Here is a 13184-nt window from a genome sequence, read left to right as displayed (position 1 = left end):
CAGTGTGGAAACAAGTGTAACTATCTAAGACAACCTTGGGCAAACTACGGCCCGCGGGCCGGATCCGGCCCGTTTGAAATGAATAAAACTAAAAAAAAAAAAAGAGACCGTACCCTTTTATGTAATGATGTTTACTTTGAATTTATATTAGTTCACACAAACACTCCATCCATGCTTTTGTTCCGGCCCTCCGGTCCAGTTTAAGAACCCATTGTGGCCCTCGAGTCAAAAAGTTTGCCCATCCCTGATCTAAGACATTGTATTAGCCCAACAACCTAAGACACTGTGTTAGTCCAGCAATCTAATACACTGTATTAGTCAACTCAGGCTGCCGTAACAAAGTACCATGGACTGGATGACTCTATAATAGAAATTTATTTCCTCACAGATCTGGAAGCTGGAAAGCCAAGATCAAGATTCTGCTGATTCAGTTTCTGGTGAGAACGCTCTTCCTGGCTTGTAGCTGGCCAGCCACCTCCTCACCATGTCATCATATGGTCTTTCCTCCACGTGTGCCCACGCAGACAGCAAGTGAGCTCTCTGGTATCTCTTCTTAGACACTAAGCCTATGGAAGCAGGGCCCACCCTTATGTTTCCTTTAACTTAATGACCTCATAAAGACCCTATTTCCACAGGCAGTCACACTGAGGGGAAGGCTCCAACATATGAATTTGGGAGTCAGGGTAGGGACACAATTCAGCTGATAGCAGACAAGAGTATCGTCACATGGGAATGCAGAGTGAACTAATACCGACCTAGGAAAGAGGCTTGTCAGGTGCTTGTAGATAAAATAAGTTAACATGGGCTTTGAGCGCAGACATACCTGGGTTTCAGTTAGAGGACACTGGTGACTGTGGGAAAGGTCACTCCCATCTCCTTAAGCCTCAGTACATTCCTTGTAGGGGTGAACAGAGGACTGAGTGAAATACTAGACGAAAATGCCTGGAAGTGACTGAGTACTCAATGAATGTTAGCCATGATTATAACTATCATTACTATTTTAATAACACTGCTGCATTTAAAAAAAAAATGGAAAGCTCTAGATTAGACTGCAGTGTCCTTTATCCAAGCGAAACACTGCTGGCACATGCTTAATTTTATTTCTTCTTAGCCTCGGAGGGCCAAAAGGACTTCATTCTAGTCTCACTTATTTCCAGGAAGAATTACTCCTAAATAACTCTTTTTCTTTAACTATTATTTTCTTTATTGATTACAGTATTACATATGTGTCCTTACTAAATAACTCTTAAACCATTAGTATGTACTTTTTAACATTTCCAGTAAAATAATTGTCAAACCTTCTGTGGAAAGCTGTTTTGCTTTCTGCACCTTTACTGCATTGTATAAATAAAGCCATCTTATTGATTGGCAAAGGATTTAAGGGTCTCGTTTCCCCCGGTGTATGCACAATGCACACATATGTAAATTAAGTGTTCTCTATCCATCCTACCTAAAGTGTGCATATCACTTCCCCTACCCCATACTCTGTCTCATCACTCCATGGCTTTCCTTTATAACATCTTACACTCTGGAATTATCTTACTGGTTACTAGTCTCTTATCTCTCAGTCCTCAAGTAAAATATGAGGGCCGTGGTGAAAGGCGGCTTGCTTTGTTCCCCACTGAATCCCTGTTCCCTGGAACAGTGTTGCTATAAATGTGTGTTGAGTAGATGAAGGAGAGGAGGACCATAACGTCTTCACAAGTGAGTGCAGTGCTGCTAGTTAAAATATTGTGCCCAGGACCTGCTCTCAAAATGGCCCCAAACGAACCACTTTGTTGTAGCCTGAGCCCTGCTCATCTTGCAGCTTAGTTACGCAGCTTTCATGCCAGCTTTAGTGTTTTCTTACTTTTGCATTTTCATTTAAACAACTTGGAATGTTTAATTTCTGGACTTGATGTTACATAATATGGTTAAAAGAGAACTGCTTATCTTACAGACTAGGAAACTAAAATATGAAGTGGTCATGTGTATTATACAATGTCACCAAGCTGGCTCCCCAGCAGAGCTTGACTGGAGAACTTCAATCCTCCTCCCCTTTTTCCTGCTCTCAAATCCTTTTCCTTTTGTATCCTTCCTTGATTCTCAACCACCAGCAATTCCATTGCCTTTAGCATACTCTTAATATACATTCCTAAGTTTTTTAAAAAAGAATTATTTCTCCTTTGAGAGAGAGGGAGAAACATTGAGGTGAGAGAGAAACATTGATCACTTGCCTCTCATACGCACCTGACCGACCAAGGTTCGAACCTGCAACCTAGGTATGTGCCCTGACCTAGAATTGCACCCACAACCTATTGGTCTGTAGAACAACACTCCAACTGGCTAGGGTTCCTCTGATATAATTTTGATTAAGGTTTCGTGGCTTAAGCATTTTATGTTGAAAGGGAGAGAAAGGTAGGTGTGTATGTGTATAAAATTAAGAAAAAATATGGCAGAGAAAACAATATGGACTTAGAAGCCAGCAAACCTGACCTTGGCTAGGTAGCTTAGTTAGAGCATCGTCCCTGTACACCAAGGTTTTGCGTTCCATCCCTGCTCAGAGCACATACAAGAATCAACCAATGAATGCATAAGTAAGTGGAATAACAAATTGATGTTTCTCTCTCTCCTCTCTCCCCCCGTTTCTAAAATCAATCAATAAATTAAAAATGTCAAAGAAAAAAATAGAAGCCAGCAAACCTGGATTAGATCCCAACCCTGTCAAAAGCATAATACTAGGCAATTTATTTGACCTTCCTGTGCCTCAGGTTACTCATCTGTAAAGTGGGTATAATTAAAGTCTTCATAGAATTATGATGATTAGATGTACAGGTATTTCTAAAGCACTTAGAACAGCACCTGTCACAATTCCTTATAAGTTATAGCTATATGTAAGTGTTGACCAATTCCTTATTGCATTTCCACAATCTGCTCAGTGTGCTTTAACATTTATTACCTTTTAAATCTTGAACTAAGTCTCTGGAGACTGAGGAGAGATGATAACTAAATATAACATGGTACCCTGGATGGGATCCTGGAATAGAGACGGGACATGAATGGAAACACTTGGTGACATCCAAATAATAGCAATGTACACGTGGCAGTTTCTCATTTTTGACAAGTGTGTCATGGTAATGTAAGATGTTAACAGTGGGAAAAACTTGGGGAGGGCATATGGGAGCATTCTGTACAATCTGCAATTTTTCTGTAAATCTAAAATATTCCAAAATAAATTTTCTTTAAAAAAGGACGGGCTACTTCAGTGCTGTTGTTATCTACATGTTACTAATCAGGGAAGTCAGACTTAGGTTAAGTAAGATATCCAAGGTACAACCACACAAGGCCTCCCAAGGGCCCTCACCATCTGCAGAGCCGACCAGTCCTGAGCCCCGCAGGGAGTCCGAGTTTTCCTTTGCCTTCTCAGTGGCTGCAGTCTGGGATCTGAGAGAGCAGGTGGGGCTTAAACACAGTTATGAAGCAGATAGCGTTTTTCTCCAAGTCTCCTTCTCTTTTAGATTTAATTTCCACCTGATGACCTGTTTAGTAGAACTTGATATAGGTTTAGAGTATTATTTGTTTTCTATATGATACGTATATACCACAGGGGTACACTAGGTATGCAGATCAGGTTATGGGACAGGAGTCAAAAAATATTAAAGCATTTCAAGTTTCCCTTCTAAATCAATGGTTATAAGTAACCTTTCCTTCCTATACATAAACTGCCGACCCCACAACTCCACCCCCACTAGCTTCAAAAGTGTTCTCTTTCTCCAAACACATCTTGACTCCCAATGTCTACCTCCTACACTAACATCTCTGTTACCCCCAACCTAACCTGGACCCAAACTCACCAACTCCTGACTTTTAAAATATGTAGTTGAGCTCAAAAAGTTTTCTCTAGATGCCTGCTTATTGAATGAAATTTTGCAACTGAATTGTTTCTAGTAAACAACTCTGAAACCCACCATCTTTTCCTTCCTTAAATTCAATGTGGTAGTATTCTATACTATTTGGTTTAATTTTTGGTTTCTAAAAGCTCATGGTTTAATCTATAATTTTGAGCTTATTGGTATCTTCTTTTTATGGCAGTTCCTATTATGCCAAAATGCCTACAGGTTTCAATATAAAGCAACCTAAGAGTCAAAGTCCAAATTGGCCAAGTTGGAGAAAGAACAATAGACAGAATGGACTTTATAGAGGCTAAGGAAAAGGAAAGTAATATTAATACACCAGTAAGAGATAAGCAAAGAAATAAAAGACAAGAGTAAGCCACTAAAAATAGGCCATTAAAGCTCACAATAAACTTTAACGTGTTTGGAGTGCTTTTTAAGGTTCAGCTATTTTCATTTCTGCAAGAAGAGGTGGAGCTTGATTTATAGTAGATTATTGGAAATGGAACAGAGTTATAATAGGCATCTGAATAAGGCTGTGTGTATGTGTGTGTGTTGAGTATCAGCTAGCCACATGGCTGTCTAACCTAAAGACAGTGTAGATGTTATTGTAAGATTTTTTTGCTATTAATGGATAATGCATAAGTGGTTTGGTAATTACAAAAAATATTGATGCAAGCAGGAAATCTTGGCACAGTCGTGGTATGTGGTGCTCAGAGCAGGAGTAACAGGACACACACATTTGTCTTCTGCTTGCCACTCACACAACTGTCATTCCCAACTGTTGTGGAACCTTCTGGTTGCAAAATTCCAACCCTCACATAGTAACAGGAGAGTCAAAACAGTTCCTCCCTTTTGCTGCCTGATCACAAAACAGTTTCGTAACCACGTTCTCTCAGAAAGTTCCATAGTTCACCACTCTGGAACAAAATAAAGTGATTTTCAGAAAGGTAAAGCTGAGACTTCTCTAACAGTAGCTCTCCTGCTATTTGCCTTATTCTAAACGCATAATTTTCTATTATACTAAAATCTGATTGGGGGAAAGTAGATGATTAGTTTTTTTGGATTTTCTTTAAAGAAATATATTTTTTACCATCTCAATAAAGACTCCTATTAAGTATTTTGAGCAACTGATGATCTTTTATCCATTTTGATACCATTAAAACAAACACACAATTTTTTTTCATTTGAATTTTTAGTGAGATTTATTAAGAAATTTTTTTATTTTCTTATTTAGAAAAAAAGTCTTGTCCCAAACCAATTATTTTTTTTAAAAGTTTTCAAACATAAGTTACTTTATGACAGTGGTCTGTGCTTCATATTCCCAGAAGGCCAAGCTGTCATTCTGAAATAAGTCACAAGAAAATATTTGGTGTGTGTCTGTTCTCACAAATTCAAAGAAGGCCAGAAAAAAAATGTGGCCACCACTTAAATAAGAAATTCTGGAATGCTGCAGAAATATTAGCAGCTGACTTAATAGTACGGAATTTTTGCTACTAGATTTCCTTAAAGCTGGCTTGATTTTTCTGGTAATCTAAAACATAATGCAGTATTGAGATGGCATCGTGGAATATTGGCCAGTTGTGTAGCAGATAAGTCAAAGGAATCATTCTTCTAGGTTGAACTAAAGATTCTGGGAAAAAAGAAAGAAACAGTAATGTTTCTTATTGTGGCCAAATTACAATTCAGATTCATTGCTACTGAGCAACCTAAGGCAGTGGTTCTCAACCTTGGCTGCATATTAGAATCACCTGGGAATCTTTTTAAAATGCTGATTTCTGGGCCTCATCCTCTGGAAATTGTTTCTTTGTTACTAATGTTATGGCCCCACCCCATAACAAACAGAATTTCCAGAGGGTGAAGCCCAGAAATCAGAATTTTAAAAAGATTTCCAGGTGATTCTAATGTGCAGCCAAGGTTGAGAACCACTGACGTAAGGTTAATGTGCCAAAGGACTAAAGGACACTGTAAAATTTACAGACACTGGTCTGTAAAATGGAGTGATAATCATAATCTGCTTCCTAGGGATGCTTTATAGGACAGTGAGTGCTTATTAAGTAATCTGAATGTATCTACTTTATAAAAGTATCTTACTAAACTGCCTCCTTTTTATTCTCCCACTATGCGGAATATATTCTTTACTTTTTTCTTCCATGTCTCTCCATTATCTCCTCCCTTCTTTTTTTCACTTACATAATAATTGGATTCCTTTCCAAGGAAGCATGTATTTCCTTACGTGTAACTACTTGCCATTTTCTGCTCTATTTTCTTTCGCTTTTTTGCTTCTGAATTTCAAGTAATGGCTTATTCTTAAACCCAGAGCTATATTACTTTTAGATTCTATGACGTCTATGAATTGGACATCTGTCCTCTTAAATTCAATTGCAATTACTTCTTCTATTAATATTTACAAGTGCATTGAATTCCTTGGATGGAAAATACTTCACAATCTCTCTTTTTCTTCTAGTTTATACTGCCCTGACACCTGGCTTCTTGAATACAGATTCTCTAATTAAAATCAGAATTAGCTCTTTACAACCACCATAGCCTACAATTTTGACATCATTTCCAACCACATTTTTCTAATTCCTCAATTTTCTCTTAACCAAGAGCTTCATGCCTGTTTCCTTAATGCTAACTCCCGGTTTTTTCACCCATATTTAAAAGATTTGGATTTCACTTTTATTACCCTAAGATGTAGAGGTGTGATGTGATACATTTAAAATTTTTTTTCCTAATTCTTCTTCAAAGATTGCTGCAGATGAAAAGCAAATACACTCTACATCACATGTAATGAAAAGCTGCTCAGTAATCTTGTCCAGTGGTACTTCAGTGCTGCCAATATTAACATGAGAGAGTGTCTGGGGAAAGAAAGCAGTTGTCCACCAAGGCATCAACTTGGAAAAAATAGGGCTGGAGTCCAAACATTCCTAGCTTCTCTTAATCAAGCACACCCCCCTAATTATCTCCTAAAAAATAACACTTTGATCATATAACTCCCTTACTCCAGAAATCAAGTAGCTTCCCTCTAACTATAAGATGAAGTCCATAGTCTCTAGCTCAGTGGTTCTCACCCTTGGCTGCACATTAGAATCACCTGGGAATCTTTTTAAAATCCTGATTTCTGGCCCCACCCCATAACAAAGAAACAGAATTTCTGGAGGATGAGGCCCAGAAATCAGGATTTAAAAAAGATCCCCAGGTGATTCTAATGTGCAGCCAAGGTTGAGAACCACTGCTAGCTGCTTTCCATCCACAATGTGACCCAGGTGTATATTGCCAGCATTATTATCAGCTGCTTCCCTAAATAAAGTCTTCATTTCAACTACATGGTTCCACTAGCTGTTTCTGGTGCTTCCCTTCCTCCCTATTTCCAACTGCTGTCATTGCATGGGATGCCTGCCTCTCTACTCTGCTCATCAAAATCCTCCCCATTCTCTAGGATCTTGCTGAATTGTCCCTTTTTTGTGACCACTTTGTGACATGGTCCAACAGACTCATATAAAATTGGTATACTCCCAATTAGGTAGTTAATCATGCCAGCAACTTTTAAGTGCTATTGTTGCTTTATTTTTTCTAGGTTTCTACCTTGTGCTCTAAATTGTTTCTAAAACAGGTACCTCTATCTTATTATTCTACATCGCCCTCCCATAATCTTTCTTATTAATTAACGAATTAATTAATAACCAACTCTGAACATTAGCCATGAACCATCCTTTCAGGGAATTGAAATCCATAGACTTTACTTGTATCCAGTACTGTTGGTGTGTGTGTGAGAATCATAGATAAGTTGTACCTTTTATCACTAACATGGACACTACACTGAATTTTAATTTCTACCTGTATTGTGATGTGTTAAACTAGCTCCCTAAAGTCCATTTTAGGGTAAAGAGTCTATAACTTTGTTGGTTACACTTCAAAGATGGTGAATTTTCTAATCAGGTACTTTGTGACAATATAAACTTTAATCACAGACCTCATCTTTTTTAGATTTTTTAAAACCTATTTTCTTTCTATGCACGCCTTCATTCTTTCCTTTTTGATTATGATCTACTTGAGATGTCATTGTAAGAATCACATATTATTTCAATATAGACAAACCTTCAAAAATAAGTTACAGTATTTAGATTATATATTTTAGGCTCTTTTCAATCTGAGATAATATGCCAGGTGTAATTACATTCACTGTAAAATATTTATTTGAAAACAAAATTAATCTACGTATTTTGTCCCTTCTCTACTATATAATTTTGTGATAGCTACAAAATTTACATGATAATTTCCTCAAACCTTAAGGCATTTAGGTTTAAATTATTGAATTTCAGTAAAAATTTAAATTTAAAAATATATTTAAATTTAAATACATTTAAATTTATCTCAGGTAATGTTGAGATATGATTAGAGGCTACTGGTTGTAAATTTTTCAAAAGGTAGTATAAAAATACAAAAGATCTCTTCTATAATTTTATTGAAATCTTGGATAAAAATCACCTATCTAGAAACAGTAGCACAAATTCAAAATCTAAATGTTTAGTTAATTCTTTGAAAGTTTTTCTCAACTTAAATATTAACAAATCGAAACTATTTTCTAGGTAGTACAATTAAAAAATGGTAGAACAATGTCACCCCAATAAATTCAATGAAAGGAAACAACAACTATGGGTTCCAAAGAACTGTACAACACAAAGGGTGAACTCCAATGTAAACTATAGACTTTAAATAATAATAATTTATCAATATTGGTTCATCAAATATACCACAACTAATGCAAAATGCTAATAATGAAGGGTGGGAGGAGAGAGGGCACCACTTAATTTGGTAAACCTAAAACTGCTCTAAAAAATAAAATCTTGATTTTTAAAAAAGGTATGGGTTCTAAAAAGCTTGTCTATATACCCTTTATAAAACTATTGCCTTCTCACCCTGGCCAGTTTGCTCAGTTGGTTGAGCATCATGCCGTGCACCAACAGGTTGCTGGTTTGCTTCCAGGTCAGGGCACATGCCAGGGTTGTGGGCTTGCTCCCCAGTAGCTGATTAATGCTACACTATCGAATCAGTGTTTCTCCCTTTCTGTCTCCCTCTCCCTTCCTCTCTGTAAAAATCAATGAAAACATTAAAAATTAACAACAAAACTGCTGCCTTCTCAAAGCAATTTATTCTATAATGTCTTTAAAGATAGAGCACACTACTTTTTTCTGTCTCGTTACTTTATCCAGTTTTTCACTTTTTATTCTCAGCTGAGATCTTGAAAGGCCTCTTCTTCTCCAAGGGAAAATTCCTTATTTTTTTACAAATCATTCTAAACTTAAGCACGTTACAACCTCCCTTTACTCCAATTTAAACTATGATGTTTTAATTATGAGTAAGTTAACATTAAACACCTCTGCTTTCAACATCTCCTGTCCTCAAGATAGATTAACCATGAAAACATTGCAAAGTAGAAAAGATGACAACAAGATTTTTGTGCACACAAGAAATTCTAATCTGATTGGTGTTAGTATGGTCTCTTTAAAAAAAATTTTTTCTGTGCAATTGTTATGAAGTTTCTGTTCATTCACTGCAAACACATGCTTTGCGTAATACTGACCAAAATAATATTTTGGACAATATTGACTTTATCTCATCCCTGTGAAGCTTTCCACTTTTCTTGCTAATCAGGGAACTATTTCATAACATAAATAGGATGATTTCTTCCCACTAATGACCAAACCTGATTAAAATTTTTATAATGTGAGACAAGAATTTTCCTGCCCTGTTGTCCTGAGCAAGTTATTTCTTTCTCAGCTTCAATTTCCTTATTTTATAATGGAATGATAGCATATGAAGACTAGTGAAATAATATGTTTAAAAAAAAACAAAAAAAAACAACAACACACTGTCCATAAAGCATAGCATGTTATATAAACCGTGACTGCAATATATAATGTTTCTTTGGTCTCAACAAGCTTGGGTATATTTCCAGTTGATGGTCCTTCTCACGCTGGGTCTGTATCTCTGCCCTCTAATGACTGGCAACGTGTCTGCTCCTCTGAACCTCCTAACTCCTCCCCTCACCCACTCACTTATCTTGCTTTTAGCAGAAGCCCTTCCCTAGCCTGTGGAGAATGAGAAGTCCATTAACCCCTGACGCTCCACAATTTCAGTGTTACTCGACCTTCCTCTGCGCTTCTACTTTCCTCCTCCGGAGGAAGTGGAATCTATTCTCCACTGAAGGCCAGTTTGCTTCCCACTGACTGTGCCTGCCTTGTTGTTTTCCCATTAGAGCCCAGGTGCGGCCCTCTCATTATCCTCTCTGTCTCCTACTCCACAGACTCTTCTGCTACAGATCCGCTCACATACCTCCTACATTAAAAAAAAAAAAAAAAAAAAGTTTTCTTAGATTCATTGTCTCAACACTATGAATATCCTGTTTCTCATTTTCTCTTGAACTCTAAACTTCTTAAACGCTTAGTCTACACTCATTGCCTCTGCCTCCACATCATGCCCTTTCCTCTTATCCCCTGGCAATAGCCCCTTCCAGGAAATCAGAAATGGTGTAGGTTAGCTGCCCCTATGATTTGGATAGCTCTTTGTAATTTGCAACATGCGTTCACATCATTTTGTGTATCACAGTGGACTTGAGCTTCATTCCTAGCTTTGTTTTATGTACCCACTCATGTTTTCCTCTTTTGTCCCCATCTCAATTTATTTATACTGCCTTAATGTGTTTACATATCCATAAAAGTTACTTAATACCTTTTAGACAACAAATGAAGGGTTTTAAAACATACTTGATTTTACTAATAAGGACTCTAAAAGTTTCTATGACTTGTTGGGATTTTCAAACATATTAAATGACCCAGACTGGATTTAAAGTTAGATTTTCTGACCCTCAAACTTAGTTCATTTCCATAAAATTATGTCTAGTTTCTATAATGACCTTTTTTTTTCTTCCTTTCTACTTCAGGACTAATGGATATAATTCAAACTTTTATTTTTCATGTTTTCCTAACCTAACATATCTTGTTTCCAATTTATCCTGAATTCAGCCATGAAAATTAGAACCATGGCAAACCTCTCCTCAATGATTTTATTACTTATAGTCTAAACTCTAAATTTCTTAACATGGCATCAAGGCCCTTTGTTACCAACTCCTGACTTATCTTTCTGATCTTATCAAACCATCCATTGAGCAACTATTTATTATCTATTATGTGCGAGGCAATGTTCTAGGTGTTTAGAATATAGTTATAAACATGGTACTCAAGATCCCTGCTCTCTTCCAGTTCACATTGTCATTCTTTGTCCTCCATTATATTGAATGATTTGCAACCACCCAAACTTGCTGAAACATTTGCTTTCTTTATGGTTTTGCTCATGTTAGTACTATCTGGTCTACCTCCTTCAGTGTTCAATTCCAATTGCCACATCAAAATAAAAAGTTCTGAACCTATTTATTTCATACTGTCTTATGTCGTTCCTTCACCTCCACACTAGTCCTTTTTTCACTGATTCAAATAAACATGTAAAAACATGTTTCACATACCTTTCCTATTTGTTTGCAAATCATATTGCGAGGAAAAAAATCATATTGTACTCCTTCCTATTCATATTTTCCATGGTATCTCTCATGGCACCTTGTAAAAATATGGTCATTTAACAAATACTATGTGATTCTTTGAATGAAGAAGTAGAGAGATCTGACTTTCGTTAGATAAATCATCCATAGCTCTTGAAAAAAGTTGCTCAAGGATTTTAGGAGAAACTTTTAACCTGAACTTTTTTTCTCCTTTTAAAAGTAATGTACAATTTTTCATTGAAATTTAAAGAGTCAGAAAATTATTGTTCTTGTTATGAAAAAAAAAACTGCTTTCTATAATCTCCATTAGCATCTTTTCCCACCCTTTGTTTTATTTATTTATTTATTTTTAATATATTTTTATTGATTTCATAGAGGAAGGGAGAGAGATAGAAATGTCAATGATGAGAGAGAATCATTGATTGGCTACCTCCTGCTCGCCCCCTACTGGTGAACAATCCCGCACCTGGGGCATGGACCCTTGACAGGAATTGAACCCGGGACCCTTCAGTCCACAGGCTGACGCTCTATTCACTGAGCCAAATGGGCATGGGGCTCAATCTTTAGACACAGATATTTCCTTTTTCTTTTTTTTTTTCCAATTCTTTAATATTTACACTTGTAACTATAACTAACATAAGCATGTTGCAAATTTTTGACTTTTCAATTTAGAAATTGCCTATTGACTTTTCACTCTGAAATGTGAGACTTTACCTTTCTTTCTTCACCTGAACTCACTCTCTCCTGCAGGGAAGTTACAATGCCCATGCCCTTAGGTGTCCCCTGTAGATTATAGTCTCGCTTAGATCAGCAGTGCTTACAGGTTCATCATCACTATGACCACGTGTGTTATTATAAACACTACTTACAGCTAAATCACTTAATATACATTTATCTTCATTTCCCTGCTGAAAATAATTGCCTAATTTGTATATTTGCTTGGCTTTCTATGTACTTATTAATTAAATCTAAGATGGGAAAATACCATCTTAATCCATTCAAGCTTACTCAATACATTATTAATTTGGTATTACTGAATAGCCCTCTCCTAGAGCCTTTTGACTTATATTCTAAAGTCACCCTCTAGGCCTTATCACGGTTCCCATGTATCCCTTTTACAGTTTTCCTGAGGATTGCCTCTCCTGTCCCTCAGATGGGACACCATTTCCAGGGGCTTTTTCTTAGTTTATTCCCTTCCTTGAGTAATACCCATCCTCCAGAGGCTAAGAAAGAATTCATGGAAAACAAAATTATTTGAAACTTGGATCATCTGAAAATATCTTTCTTCTATCTTCACACTAATTTATAGTTTGCCTGGATAAAAATTCTAGGATGAAAATGACATTTCTCAGAATTTTGAACCCATTAATTCACTGTCTTCTAGCTTCCAGCATTACTACTAAGAATATTGTCTGGCTACTCGCACTAGGACTTCACACTCAAAACTGATTAGATGAATGAGTGGCTAGTTTTTATTAGCCACAGACTTCACTGTATGGTGACGTGGCTTTACTTTTCCTTGTGGAGCCCTCAGTGTCAGTATTTTCAGATCTTTCTTCTTAGACTGGTCAAATTCCCCAAAGAAGATGTCCAATCACCTGCCTGGATGGATGTGTCTGTGTGCGCAGGCGCGCCTGCTCTTGGGCGTTCATTAGCATTCCAGACCAGAAAAGAGCAAGAGATAATGGAAATCCTAGCAGTCAGTATGTAAACTCAGTCTCCCTGTTTTTAGTATTGTACCCTTAGCATGTCTG

Source organism: Myotis nattereri (genome assembly GCF_964212035.1).
Source record: "Myotis nattereri genome assembly, chromosome: 3".
Lineage (NCBI taxonomy): Eukaryota > Metazoa > Chordata > Mammalia > Chiroptera > Vespertilionidae > Myotis > Myotis nattereri.
Note: the sequence above shows the minus strand (reverse complement) of the source record.